At 41.1% G+C, this 15,595-nt stretch overlaps 1 long non-coding RNA gene across 1 annotated transcript in view; it reads left to right on the top strand.

Annotated features, from left to right (window-relative positions):
• Window positions 1-6,489, top strand: part of LOC135324937 (uncharacterized) — a 51,550-nt gene extending 45,061 nt beyond the window's left edge. Inside the window, exon 4 of the long non-coding RNA XR_010386161.1 lies at window positions 6,240-6,489. This is a non-coding gene — a long non-coding RNA (uncharacterized LOC135324937). The remainder of the gene's footprint in view (window positions 1-6,239) is intronic.
• Window positions 6,490-15,595: the final 9,106 nt, after the last annotated feature.

Raw genomic sequence — 15,595 nt, 5'->3', positions numbered from 1 at the left:
GCCAAGACACAGTGTCATGTTTCTTGGGAACTTTAATGTGGTAATTCATATGTTCAGCATGAGACAAAGGCCAAGTGCTGTCAAGTTCATGTGTACATGCAGTACATCTTCTAGTGACATGTCTTATTGTACCCAGTCTTGCCTTTCCTAGCAAGGCAAAATCTGGTGGCCGCCAGCTGAGAGACTGAGCTCTGTTACAATTTTCTGGGAGAGAAGCCGAGGACTGTAAGATGCGTTCCTCTGCATATTCTCATGGCACACTTACCGCTCAGACCTATCAAAGCTCAGGAGAATGAACTAAGCAAAATCCTTCACAAATGTTTCTGTATTCCTTAGCTCATTTTGTACAGTTATCTTACTTAAAAAACAACCTTTAAATAGAAACCTCTATAATATTATTAATTTAAAAAATGATGCCTGGTAGAGATGGCTAAAGAGTGAAAACAGTTGCAAGTACTGTAGCGCTGGGTTTGTGTGGCTCTCTGTCTGCAGGATGCCAGGGTGCTCAGCAATACGCTCTACTGAAAAGAAACCTTGCAGGGTTTATGGAAAAGATATTTATCTCATCACATTTAAAGAGTCTTTGACATTTTTGGAGCTGGCATTTCCCTTTTAGAGCTTTTTACCACCTTCTCTAAATCTGTCCTAAATCTAAGACCTTTGAAGGTCTTGTGTTTCTTTTATGTTCACTATATTTGCACCTTTCAAATGACAAAAAATACACTGTATATGAGAGAGAATTCCTGCCTTTTGTAGTAAGTTCACCTCACAATTTAGAAATGAAGTTAAAAACCAAGATGTGGAGGAGCAAGTCAGGGAGGTGACAGAAAATTCAAGAATGATTTTTCAGAATAAGACAATGTGAGTAGATTATTTTCATTTGAGCTGGGGTTCTAGAATTTATTTCAAAAATAAGGCACATCTCACTCAGTGTTGTGACAGCTTCTATCCTCAGTAATGTAGGCTGCCAACATTTTTATTATTTAGCTCTATAACAAGTCACTGTGGAGTCTGATCTCCTCACCATGTATAAGAGGTCTATTAGAGAAATTCCAGTAGGAATGGAACTTTCCCAGACACCAGAAATCTCTTTTATTTAAAATAATAAAGAGACTCCATACTGACATCTACAGTTGCACCTATACGACCGTGGAAAGCTATCATAATGGTTAATTTTAGCACAATGTAAGCTGTAAGCCATGGACTGGGACCTCGGCTACAGCAGGCACCAAGCATTTACCGAAAGATGATTCTTCCTGCAAGGATTTTTCTGTTTTCAGTTAGGTGAGGGTCAGGTCTGTGGCAGAGGAATATCATGATGTAGTATTGTTCAGTACGATAGATGATGATCGTATTACTTGTATTTTTCCAAAAATTACCAAGCATCACACGGATTTTCTTGAAATTACTCACTGGAGAATAATCTTGCAAGAAAAAGCTCTGAAAATAATTCTTAGCTTGCAGATTCTTTTGTTGATGACTTTCTCCTTTAGACTCATAACTGGTATCTTAAAACACCCTGATCATGTGCTCTTTTATGTTTTCTTTTTGAATAAGCATTACTCTTGCACTGAAGTTCACCTGTAGCTTGTTCACTGTCTGTGGCTATTCTGAAATATTTCCTTCACATTCACTGTTATTCCAGAGAGAACACTATATCCTCCTTTTTTAGATCCACTGCATGAGAAAGGGCAGAACGGTTTTGTATAGCCAGGTAGAATTTCAAAGCAAATTTTTCAAAGTATTTAAGAATTTAAATTAACATTACTTGTATTACTCAAGCAACTAGAAACCCTACTAAAATCCCAGAATCTCATTGTTGCATGTGCTGTATGAACATGGACCCTGAAAAACTGTTTATACTCCTGTGAAGAACTGAGTTATGGCTAAAGACAGGTTAGCACATGAAAATGAGAATCTGATCAGTGTAGATCCTCCTGTAACTTTCTGAGGGCTACCTTGTCACACTAGTATCCTCTGTTGTGAAGCTGTGCAAGGCAGGTCCCATGGACTCTGTGGAAATGTGGTGTACGTTCGTTGTCAGGGTCCCCTTCAACCCACCTAAGCCCTGTGAAGGCCTGCGTGCCTTTGTGTCGTATCATGTAGTCAAAGTTGCGCAAACGGTGATCTTACATCCTGACTCCAGCTGGACTCTAGGCTCCCTGTAGGGAAGCAGGTGGCAGATGAATTTGCATCATCTCTTTTGAATTCATCTCTAAGCATAAGCAACAGGAAGCGGAAGCAGGATACAAGACAGCAAGAAGACACTGGTTAGTGCCCCCTCCTCCCCGTCCTTCCTCATCTCCATCATACCGCCTTGCGTAAGATGTGGAGGGGAACCAGCCAGGGGGTCCAAGAGGTGTGAAGTTCAGCAGTGACACCTGGAACATCAGGGCTGCTCCTTTAAATCCTCCTTCATTGAAGCGTATAGGCAAAATGGAAGACAGAAATGGCTGCAAAATACATCCTTACTGTCTTCTCAGAAACCAAGACATTTTCAACCAATACATTTTTCAGATTTAACTTTGTTTTTGGTTGCGTATTCCGATCAGGTATGCTTTAAACTGGAAATTAATTAGTCGGTGTTTAGAAAATATCTAAACAGAACCAGTGAAGTACATCTGCATGCTGATGAGACAGTATCTTAATCTTTATAGCCAGAGGCAGGATTTAGAAAAGCAATGTCAAGAATTTCCAGATGAGAGTCTGCCAGGCAGTTGGCCTGGGAGGAGAAGAGTCCAGAGGGAACATTGTAATCTTGCATTTGACTGAACAAGCACCTGATTCAAAAACCAGTAGGGAACATTACCAACGTAGCTTTGTGAAAGACAACAACCGTCTGGCAGCAGTGATTATGTTCTGTACCTCAAGGCAGGGCATGTATGGAAAAGTAAGAACCAGAAAAAGAAGGTACAAGTAGTATTGACTGGATCAGTGCAGGAATGTATAAAAGTGTCTAATGATACTGGGAAAATATCAAGTAAAATATAAAATATATTGTATTCATCTCAGGAGATTTTTCAGACTTTGTCAAAGGCAGTATAGTATGCTTTATTCCTTCTTTTGATTGAAGAGGGTTGGATTCTGCTTCTTTATTAATGTCTCAATATGAGTTCTCTATAGAGGTCACCAAAAATGCATCAAAACAACTCCTGATCCCTAATGATCAGGCGAAGAAATGAAATTTGAACAGATATTTCATTTCTTGCAGCAGGCAAGGTATTGCTTTGTGGTCGGAACACACGCTCAATCATTTTTACAGAGCATTAAAGAAATATTAATGTTGTTTTGTATTTTTTTCTAAACCAAATATTCTAGGGATTTAGGCCTGAGAGCGGGAGATGAGACTAAGCAGTGTTAGGGCTGCATGTTAATTTGGACTGGCTGAAGAAAAGACTACCGCTAAAAATTTGAAATATATTCACAAAAGAAGACCAAAAGTAATTGTAGAAACGGAATGTGCATAAAGCCCACAGGTTTCTGTGAGCATTACTCTAAAAATCTGCACATAGCTCATAAAGAATAATATCGTTTCTGCAAAATCCTTTCTGTTGCGCTGCCTAATTCTGCAAGCGGAACAATGCTGTATCCAACATAACAGTAGCTCAAAAACCTATGGGAAAGTTTTCTCTTTTTATGGACATAAATCTTTGATTCGCTTAGGAGTGTCATGCGCAGGGCTGGGTTTGGGGGTGAGAACTGGCACGGCCAAGGAGAAGACTTGCTGCTGCACAACTTCCTCTTATCTCCATAACTTCTCAAACATCATCCTATCTTCTAAGCTGTGCTCACGTGAGCATAATGCAAACAAAAATTTGACTAGGCATAACACAAGCTATTGGGAAAAACAACAGCATATCTGAAAAGCAATGCATTCTCCAGGAAATCTCACCCACATTCTCTTCACTGTTTTTACAGTGCCTCTCTCAACAGCCACTGATCACCATGGCCAGTAACCTGCAACATTAGCCTGTTATTGGAGCTGTTTATCACCATCAGGCAGAATCATGTGATGCCATTTGAAGTCTTGGAGCTTGATTGCAAATCAGTGTCAGATGTTAAGATTTTTTTTCTTTTTTTTTTTTTTTATTTTTACTTCTCAGAGCACTACGGGAGACAAAGAGAATGATTTACATTACCAGCTTAAACATTTATGAAAAATAGATAAAAGTAACAGAAGACAGACTAGATAGACACAAATAAGTCTAATAGCACTGTAGATCTAATCCCAGACTTCACGCTGCCACAGTGACTAGTTCATTAAAAAGTATTTCTGTATCCATGGTGTACTTTCCTTGACAACAGGGGTTTTTTTCAAGTGAGTGAGCACAGAGGGGAGCACTTGCAGAACTTCTTTTTTGTTCTGATTATTTTGTATATAAAAAAATGTTGTCAAATTAATGTCTGCTGAAGAGGTGGAAATAGAGCTAACACCAGCATGTTGGAAGTGCTCATAGACTGGGACTGCCTCGTGCTCTGTGCTCGAGCAAAGCTTCTCCTGGCTTCATTAATTTAAAAGTCTTTGCTTGTGTTCAGCATCTGGCCTGAATGTATTGGGTTTCACTGAAAAATGCAGACACAGTCTGTCTTTGTTTTTTTCTATTTACTTCTACATCTAATTGAATTTAAATGGAAGAGAAAACACTAAGGCACAGCTAATGCCCAACTGTGGATAACTGGCAGTAAGGGTGTCACGTCCATTGAAAAATAGGTAGCCATGGAACTAAGAAACTGATTGCTACCTCACATATTAGTTCATTCTGTGATCTTAATATTTTACTTTGGTTATTTTATTTTGAACCCCATTTTTCTTAGTAGAGAGATGAGACTTACCTGTACTTACTTACCACTTTGAGAACTATAATGAAGAACACTAGAGAAATGTAACGTGTTCTTCTGGTTCAGTTTGATAAGTTTTAGTGACCTGCCATCTATTCAAAATCTCAGCGTATCTGTAATGCAGAGATTGACAGAGCATCACAGGGGATTGGCAATAGAAAAAGTCACCATCTTACAAATAGTGTCTTATCTTGTTTCCAGTGAAGTCAGTTGGAGCTTTGCCAGTAATTTCAGAGGAAGTATGTCCATTCCCATAATCTTTAAGAATTACACCCAGAGGAAAAGACATGTAGGATCCAAAAACTGAAGTGCTCTTAGAACAGCATTCAGTTTTGCAGCAGCATCAATGCTGGAGACTTTGTTCTTTTGCTCAAAAAAATAAATAAATAAAAATAAACCCCTTAGGCTTTACGTAGCAGTCACACTCATTTGTACATGCACTAACAAGGTCTTATCACACATTTCTAACAGGATTCCTCATAGAAATATGTTGCATAGATGCAGTTTGACAGAGCTATTATTTTCCAATGTCTGAGCTATCTTATGCAATTCTTATTCTCAGAGTGCCTGTCACCTTGCTTCCATAAAGCCAAACTACTCATGCTTTCCCCTGAGGAAATAATGTGCAGGGTCTTAGGTAGGAAAACTGTGCCCTTGCATCTCAGGGCTAGAGAGTATGTCTGCAGGCTCAGCCCCTGTTTCTTTGCCCTCTCGACGCATGCAGTTAGGCCAGCTGGAGAGCAGAGGTGAGTCAGCTGAAAGAGACTTTGAAAGCTGCAGCAAAAGGCTGGAGAAGATGCCCTTCCCCTGTGAGGAGGACCGTCACAAATCCTGCTAACAGAAGTCCTCTGACCCAGCTTCGCCATGAAGCTGAAATAGTGCTGAGAGTCCTAGGGACCTTTCACTTCTGCCTGACGTTCACCTGCCATTACAGCAGCGGGTGACTTTCCCCTGCAAGCAGGAAAGGAAGAAAGGCTTTGGGATGAAAGGGGTGCTCTGGACACATGGAAATTTCAGGATATTGACCCAAGTACTAAGGTGCTTTTTAAAAAGAAATTTAATTCATAAAAAAAAACTCCCTTAATTTCCGGACTGAGAAAAGAAATAGATTCCTTTCACATCCTTTTTGATACCTCCAGTGGCAGCCCCTGATGCCCAGAGCTGGTTGATGTTGCCCTGTTTTGTCTGGGACAAAACAGTGTATTTAGAAATGACCTTACGGCATATTAAAAAGATGACTGTATCAAAGCTATGCATGATGGTATATGTCTTTCTCCAACTGAGTACATCTGTGAAAACTGGAACCACTTTGGTTAATTAATGCAAATCACCCATGTAGGTTACCAGTCTGTGGGAACTCCTCCCAAGGAATGTATACACTAATTTGTTCTGGTCTTCAGGCCTAACACAAGGAGAAAGATGTGTAAAGAAGCAGCCCTTGCAAGGGGAGAAGTGACAAACACACTGGGACAAAGAACTGTGCAGGACACCCAACTGGGACACACCACAGTGATGACTTTCTTTCTTCTGAAATGGACTGAATTACGTACCTCTCCACAACAGAGAACAGTACATCAGGACTGCGGCGATCCCGGTGGAGGATGGCTGCTCTCTGTGTCCCGGCGTGAGCCAGTGCCGCTCCTCTGCCCTATAAACAGAAGGACGAGCAAGGGTCTGAGAATGATGGACAGGCTCTGCCCTTTCATCCTTATCTAGGCAAAGTCTGACTCATTTGTCTTAATTTCGTTGATGTTTTTATGCCTTCAAGATCTCTCTTATTTCTGTGTGATCTAAGTGCCTGGCTAGTAATAAATACCCTTCCTCTTTTAAAAAGGTTACAGAAATTGGAAAGCGTTTAGTAATCAGCCCAGACTTTGGGTTCACTAACCTCCTTATAAAAATGACTGAAACACATCAGAGGCACCAACGGCCTCACAGATCCTTTCATAGTGACTTGATCAGATGCATTTAAAGGCAGGTAATTCTCCCTTTGTGCCTGCAGAGAGCTTGGTCCGCAGCTGCTGACAGGGAGTGCGCGGTGACACCATACCTCCCGGGGAGCCGAGCCCGTCCCGCTGCAGGGCACACGAGCAGTTGAGACACAAACTGAAAAACAGCCATGGTGCCGGTAGCTGACGTCCGGCCAGCCCAAGCAGCGTGAATGTGCGTCCGTCTGTCTGCATGGCTTGGGTGGACGTTTTCAGGCCTCAGCCACGCTCCCTTGCTCCCAGGGCTGCCGGGGCGTTTCACACCTCTGCGCGTCGCTGGTGCTGCTCCGGAGCTCACACGTCCTCCTCGAAGCACCCTGCCCTGCGCAGAGCACGAAGGAGCCCTCCCCGAGCCACCGCCGCTGCAGGCGACCCCCAGGCAGGACCACGTTACCTCCTGAGTGACCCACGCTGCCGTCTGCCGGGAGATCTGCCCCGCTGCCTGTCTCCTTGCCTGTCGTGCCAGCGCAGGACTGACCCCGGCAAGCCCTTCGGCAGCCCGCAGCAGCTGGCGCGGGCACCGCATCCTCCGGGGTGCTGCGCGGTGGTTCCTCAGAGCCTGGCTCTCAGCAGAAGGGTGACCGAAACACCTGTATGCACAGAAATGTGACTTTGTGGCGTGTATAGAGAGGAAAATAGCTATAGACAAGACACTGTAAGTTCCTCCTGGTATCTGATACAATTTTATCTGAAATAATGAGTTAATTGCTTACCTTGGTTTTCTCCCCTGGGATTCAAACATTTTTTTTTCTTTCTTTTATAACATTATTCGAGGAAGCTGTAGGAAGAAACCTGGTATCTTTGAGGGATATATTTAAATTTCTACAGTCTAGCAGTTGCAATAGAACTATGTTCTCTTTGCTTTCTGCCTTATTTGAATTCCCTAAATATAGGGAGGGCCCTTGAACCACAGCAACAATAGAGTAAGCCTTGATCTTTTTCTTTTTCTCTTCTCTTTTTATATGGGATAAAGAGGATGCTGATTGCAGCATCCAGAAAGATGAGACAGTCTAACTTTTCCAATGTAGCAAGCATGCAGCAAAATGAGCAAACTAACTTTTTTCCCACTTTGATTTGAAGAAAGAAACTGAGGAAGTGGGTCACTATGTTCTGCCCAACGTTGTAGTGGTCTAGTAAACAGGAATAAATATACTTATAAATTCCATTTGTACTAAGCAGACACATGCATCTACTTCTATGCAAAACCTTTCAAGTCAGAAGTTCACAGTAATGGCAGTCCTAGCTGGAGGAAGAAATGCTCACTGGCAATGTTTTGGAGGCAGAGAGAGGCAAGTCTAACAGTATCACTTCCTGTAAACTGATATTTTCAATGGGAAAAAATGTTTTTGACAATTTTCTAGTCAGAAAAAACATCAAGGGAAAAAGCTTTAGGCAAGCCAAACAACTTCAGTTTTATTTTTTTTTTCCCCTTTCAGCTCACATGTGTACAAAATGAGATTTCCTTTTTTCCTTTCTAAGGGAAAGAAAGGAAGGGGTTTGGGAAAATCCTTTTTTATGAGGTGTCAGAGTATTTTAAAGCATAACAGAGCCACGGAGCAGGGTTGTGTATGGTGTAGCAAAAGACCCTTCTTGCTAGTAAGGCAGGTACATAAATTCAGGCACCTCTAGCCTCAGGGCAACCCCCCCAACTTCTGCCTGGCCACTCTGCCACCCTGCAGCTCCACCGTGGGACACTGCCTGAGTTTTCCTCACATCTCCAGAGGTTACACAGCATGTGTACACATGGTAACACTAGGGAGGACTGACCCCAGCATGTATGCTTTAGCTCTTCTCTGAATAAAAGAGAGTAAGTTTTAAGTGAAGTCCTATCACCTCAAAACTAGCATTCTCAGTCTGCATGCAAACAGGATTTCTCGCTTTCTATCTTATAGACAGAGATTCTCAGGATGGCAGAGAAAATAATATACTTAATGCAGCTGATCACCACTGGCATTTTGCACTACTGGAGCTTGCTTTCACCTGTTGTTCCTGCTGCATCAAGTAGCAAGAGAGTGAGAGACCTACAGAAATCCTTTTTGTGCTATTTTTACTTCTTGTATTACATGCTTTATACCTTGAGGAAAGAAATAAATGATGTTTTAGCTTGAAGATGCTTGTTTGGAGTTGCTGTAATCAGTGTGCTGGCCAGAGGTCCCCTAGTGAAAGCGCTTGCAGTAGGTACAATTAGGTCTGCTGTGTTACCATAATCAAGAAACAGGGGTTCAACACTCAGCATGACCCTCTTTATCTTTCTACAGAAGAAAGGTACAGAAAGCCTAAGGCATGCATTTAAAGGAGCTAAATTTGGGCAGTCTGCTGATAGCCACAGTAAAAACTCAGGGAAGAATTTATACATACCTACGAGAAGACTGGGGAAGAATTCAAGCTCCAGGCAACTGCCTAAGTGTACTCAGTTACATCAGAGAGGTAAAAAGAGCTACTCATAAGATGAAAATATCATCAGACCAACCACCCCATATATCACTGTTTTTATACAGATAAAAGCAAGATGAATTTAATTAACAAGATCAACATATATTCTTCCACTATAAGAGCTCACACCTACAGCCACAATCCCATTGTTTCATCAGATTCATTCAGTTGTAACTTTTTTAGTTTTTCTAATGTACCATTGCTTCTGCTATCAAAGAATTTGCCATGTAGTTTTGAAACCTTTCTCCTGCTACTTCAGTTTCAGTATCAAACCATTGTTTAAACCAGCTGAGCCCCGAAGTAAGGCCAGCACCAAATTAGGTGATGTCCACAGAAGAAATATTCCAGGTCCCAAATATATGCAATGGTACTTGGAAGGAAAAGAACCCACCTTTCAAACAACTTAATGAGCAGCTTTGCACAGGTAAAATTCATAGCGTGCCGCATGACCACACATTTCTCATCCAGAACACACTGGCAATCACAAAAAAACTATTTTGTATGTGAATGAAACAGAACTGGATGAACACATGAAATAAAATCAGAACTCTCTAAAACTTGGGCCAACTCTAAAATTCAAATCATTGTTCTCAAGTTATGGAACAAAGAGTTGCTTGGCATTTTATATCATCTTTGACAACTGTCCAAGGAAAAAGGTATATCCATAGCATCACTATACAAAACAAAGTGTAATGACAGTTCTCTCACTGACAATTTTAACACTGGTAATTTAAAAAAATTTCGGGCTAGATTAAAAAAAAATGCTTAGGCACCGATAAAAATACAGCAAACTACAGTTTCCCAGCTTAGCAGCTGTTGGCCCCTAGACATGCCTAAACTAGCAGGTTTCCTCTGTTCTAGTCTGAAAGTGCCTAAGACCCTCCATTACGTCTTCTGGGCACAAGCAGAACTACTCCAGCTCAGCAACTGCATGCCTTTCACCTATGTAGACCTTCCCAGCATCCAGATACTAGGTGGAGACCCACCAAAAGCTCTTGAGAGGCAGCCTGTTAAGTGGATTTACTTCAACATATACCACCAGCAAAGTGTTCAGTTCTGAAGAGGGAGCAGACCTGCTCCATCGGTCCATTTGGAAGGTAAATGTAGACACTAGCGAGCCTTTTAAACAAGAAGAAAGTGGTTACAATACTCACAGATTACTTGGGAGACCTGTATTTTAGGGCCCTTTGGGTTCAAAGCAAACAAAAGGAGGTATTTTTTCATCTGACATATATTTAAGCTGTGAAACTTTCCTCCTTTTATTCACAAACAGTGAATTGCACTCTCAGAGGGAGACTAGATTTAAGCCAATCAGCCTTAAAGATATCAGATTTCTGGAAGAGTTGATGTATGCAACTCAGCTTGTTGGCAATGCAGGACACCCCAAAACCCTGATGTTAAAGAATGGCCTTTTAACATAAGTTGGAGGGAGCCTGAAATCAGAGCCCTTCCATGTCTCCCCAGACTGGAGAGCTGTCTGCTTTATGCTGCTTCACTAACACCTTCTGGCTGTGACAAGAAGTAGGTTAGGAGCCTCTGGTTCCCTGTCTATTAAGTGATGTTTGCGACTGTTATACTATTAATGCCCTGTGAAGTGTATCCTGAATGGCACTAAATGTTGCGTGACACAAAAGGAAGCCAAATATGAAAGGAAGATCTGTTTAGACTCAAAGTGTCAACTTAATTAGATCATCCGTATGAAGAAACTATTTCTGTGTAGCTCTGCCAAGGTTCGTCCCAGGGTGTGCTTCCTCATCACTCATGTAAATTTTGGTAGTGCAAATTTCAGCTACTTGAGAAACTTAAATATCAGAATTGCTGTGTATTTTTAGCTTCTATGTTTCTCTTACCTGCACAATTTAACACCCTATGTTTCATCCATGAGATGCTGAAAGCATTCTGGTTTTTGTCTGTCTATATACTCTTGTGTTTTTATACAGCTGTTGCATAATCTCGCATAATACTTGGTGTGTTTTCATCCCATTGTATGGCTACTAAGGCATGTTCATAAGTAAGGATGCTGTGTAAAGTACAAGACGGCACTTAACTGGAAAGCACTGCAGGATACGTTTCCTTTCAACACACTTTGACTTTTAACTAGAAAACTTTCAGTCCTACTAAATCACAGGAAGAAAAAGGAGTTTGTGTTCATTTATAAATTCAGTTTCAGTTTCAAAGATGGTAGAGTTAAGAATAATCATAATGAAACCTTTTTTTTATAAATGTATCAGGAATTTTTGCATAAAGTAGTGTACTGTGCAGTATTTATAAATCAATAAAATTTATAAGTTGGTAAATAGTGAACAGTAAATGTTGAGTGCAATTGTCACAGTTTTTAATCTTTTCTTATGAGGAAAGATAATTAATTTGCATTGTATTCTGAATAACACTTACTCACCGATGTGGATAAATGTCATAGATGTGACAGAGCATGTGACCAGCATCTGTAATTGCATTTACCTTCATAAACAAAAAGATTAGCATAAGCAGGATTCTCCAGAGAATGTTACCAATCAATCTTCAAAATGAGAATCCTATGAAAGACAACAATCATTAAAATTCAGGTTCCAAAAGTAAAACCAAAAAACCAAAAGTCCTAGAAAAATGACCCTTAAGGTTATATACCCTTACTTCCATACCTTAAAACTATTAAGGCATTTGGGCTTTTTTAATATATGTAAATATCTATTGTCTAACAGAAAAACAGTATTAACAGTTACATAGATATTGTAGGAACAACTTTGATGCTCACCCCTTTATTCCCTCTGTGTTACATAAAAATGCATTCAAAGAATAAAGGTGGGGAACAGGGAAGTCATTTCACAGATGAATTCTGCCAGGTTACAGGTTTTGTATTATAAAGGACAGTTTTTAATTATACGACAATATGCCATTATCATGTCTTATTCACTCTTCATCTACCATGCAAGTTAATTAACAAATGAAACTAAGCTTCTACATACCCCTGTCTTACTCTAAACCAAACTGAGATCATTATTATAGTGGTGTAAATCTGGATTAATTCCACTGAAGTTAACAACATTATTTCAGACACACACTGATGTAATCAGAAAAAGAAAATGGCCCTGCATGAGGAAATTGTTTGATGCATTTTCTAGCAAGCTGAAATGTATAGTGAAAGAAGCAGAGATCATGCAAGACAAATTGAGCAGGGTCCTGCAGATGAGATGGAAATGCTAAGAGAGCAAGGCAGCAAAATTAATTCATGGGCTAGATTTTCCAGCTCAGCACACCTCTTGTCTGCGCGATGCCCTTCTTACCCTAATGCCCAAGAGCCGGCCCTAGCAGCGTCGCGCTGGGGAAACGGGGATCTCAGCAGCAGGGATCCCAATTAAGCTCTGCCCCATGGCAGCAGAATGGGTAAAAGGAATTGCAAAACAAACAGAAATGTCTCTGCCACACTTTTTTATGACTTATACCTGCTCGGTTATGTTTTTAGCCTCTTTGGGGGTTACATACCTGCCTTAGGGCTGCCTTAGCTTAGTAGAGGAAGAGCTGCCATAAGCACAAAGGCAGCAGGACTAAGCAAATGGAGTGGAGTTCTTTGCATTTTCTGATGTTATTCCCTTCCCTTCCTGCACCTTCAAAATATCCATCTCCCCTAGGATCTGCTGCACCTATTTTTCATGATTTCTAGCAAGTACATTTTGGAAACAAACTCTTTCATTTTTTTCTAATATATTTCTAGAATTGTACCCTCTACCGGTTAATGCAGCCCAAAGGAATGGGATATGGGTCCTGTGGAAAACAGCAGGAGACCTGCAGCTAAAGGCGTTATTGTTATGTCATACACAGGAGATGGCAAAATAAAGAGTGTAGTTCTGACATGAAAATTAACTTTATCTGAGCAGCGTTGTAGGGTTCTAATTTCATTGTCAGGGGCAAATTTCAGATTAAATGTGTTAAGCATTCAGACATTTTTTCCCTGACTGCCAGTCCTTTATGTCAGCGGTCAAATCGCCTTTCCTTCCTTCTTGCTGCTAATGCCATTTGTGCTTTTCAAACCCTTCTGCCTTTAATGCCAATACAGATGAACTGGACTGGAGTGTAATAAATACACCCATCACGGACTGAATATTAAGAAGGTGACATTTTCAGAGGGAAACCACACTTCTGAGAGTACACATTGCTTTTAATTAGATAGTTCCTCCCTCCTGAGTTCTTAGTTTTTGAGCTTTTCAGTAGCATATACACATGCACATCGCAGAAGTCCTCTCTAATTCTTTTATGTCTCTAGTGACATGTGAGGGGAATCCAGAGTTACTGGTAACTCGCAACCAAAAGGGAACCATCAGGTAAGGGGGCACTTCCACAGGAAAGTAGCTAAGATGTCCATCACTTTTTGTGACTCACTTGTTCCCTGACATAGCACATAGCTGGGCCTAAATATAGTATAAATTGTTTGAAGGCAATAGCTAGCAAAAGAACCTCAAATCTGAGCTATTTCTTACATAGTCCCACTAAAATCACAGCAAGTGCATCTAGTCTGACATTTTCTCTCTGTGCTCACGATAACCATGTCACACATTATATTCGTTATAAAGCTATGTGTCTGACTTCCCTTTGGCCTGTTAACGAACATCTTCCAGAATTAGTTCAATAGTCCAGAAGCTAAGCAGCAGAGAAAAATGCGTCGCTCAGAGAGGCTAGCCTGGCCCAGGTATTTTTCTCCCCTTGCATGTGCACCTCCTATATGCTGAGACTAGGGCTATGTAACAGTTCAAGCGCAGTGCCCACGCTAGAGCTAGATCAGGACCAGGACCCTGCTGATGCACGAGCCACCAGTTAATCCTCGTTCCTCGTGGCAGGAAGCAAAGCAGCAAAGCCAGCTCCGGCAGACATCAGGACCTAGCCGCATGCTCAGCCCCTGTCTCAGCACAAAGCACGAGGACTCCCAGGGAGATATTTCTCATCTGAAAACCACTCTCAGAGCTCTCCTTCCCTCAGCTCTCTACGGTAGCAATCACTGCCTTCTGGCTTTTGGACCCAGGGAGAATTTGCTATGCTATGCTAGGACTAAGTAGTCATTTCTCCCTCTGTCTGCCCTGCTTTGTACCATTAAAAAAGAATATACAAAGTTTCCACTAGTCACAAGTAATAATAAAAAAAGGAAGATCAGTTCTGCATCAGTATTTAGTATTTCCAGTCATTCAGAATAAACAACAGCATAGACATCTCTCTGTTCCTGGAGAAAGAGCATGGCTGATTAAAGACTTTAAATAGCTTTCTCATTGTTTGAGAAATCAATGCTGGGTGAAATTCTGAAAGGTACAGTTTGTACTCAATAAACCTATTAATAGTGATTGGCAAATTAGACAGCATTTTAATCTCCCTGATACCCATCCCGAGATTGTTGTGGCACTCCATTCTTCGGTTAATGCAGGAACCTTTAAAGAGTCAGTTAGCAGAAGCTTTCACAGTGTCTGAACTAGTAATTGAAGACAGGAGATAAGTGGTGAAAAGAGATCAGACTATCTGAAGAATGATTACCAGGTCTGTTGCAGTATATCCACGTTATACTCACGGATAAACAGAAAATTATGCCTTGCAATAATGCAGTGTTTGCCATTAATAAGGGATTCTGAATGAGATCACAAAAGCATCTTTTTTTTCCTCTCAGTTCACTGTAGGCGATAAACTTCCTGCAATAGCTACCACAGAAAATGAAGTGGTTAATACAGATTTTATATTGTAATTAACTTGCACTGCAAGTTTTCCAGAGTGTAAAGGCTGAGTCTGTGTGGAGCATTGACCCCACACATGTGCAGTCACTCATGGTGTGAGCAAATGCAGCAATTTCACATGCTGCTCGCATCTTCATTTGCATTTGTGAATGTTGAATGCACTGCAGTGACACTGCTTTATGGATATGTCTTTTTGACACCCACAGATTAGGCTTGTGGATAGTCATTAGGTCTCTCTCTTTTTAATAAATGCAAACCTTACATTTGTCAGAGAAGATATTTTCTTCTGCCTTTTAAAGGCCTTCTGCAAATTCAGTGCTCCTTAGCTATGAATTTGTGAAATCATTTCAATTTCTGACCTTTGTCTAATGCAACTGACACAGCTTGTTCTGTCAGTGTAGATGAGTCCCTTGGTAGAAATGACGCTGTCACCACTAGAAGTATTTGTGGTTGTCAGAAGTCTAGCTCAGAACAGTCAAATTTCCACACCCTTCCAGACTCTGCAAATGAGGTTGCATCACGTAGTCTGCATGGACAGTCTCCCGGATAGCACATCCATATCACTGTTCCAGTTCCAGCATCCTCCAACATTACCAAAGAGCCTCCTAAGCTGCTCTTACTGCGGTAAGG

The sequence above is a fragment of the Dromaius novaehollandiae genome, chromosome Z (genome assembly GCF_036370855.1).
Source record: "Dromaius novaehollandiae isolate bDroNov1 chromosome Z, bDroNov1.hap1, whole genome shotgun sequence".
Lineage (NCBI taxonomy): Eukaryota > Metazoa > Chordata > Aves > Casuariiformes > Dromaiidae > Dromaius > Dromaius novaehollandiae.
This window is presented reverse-complemented; position numbering and strand designations above follow the sequence as displayed.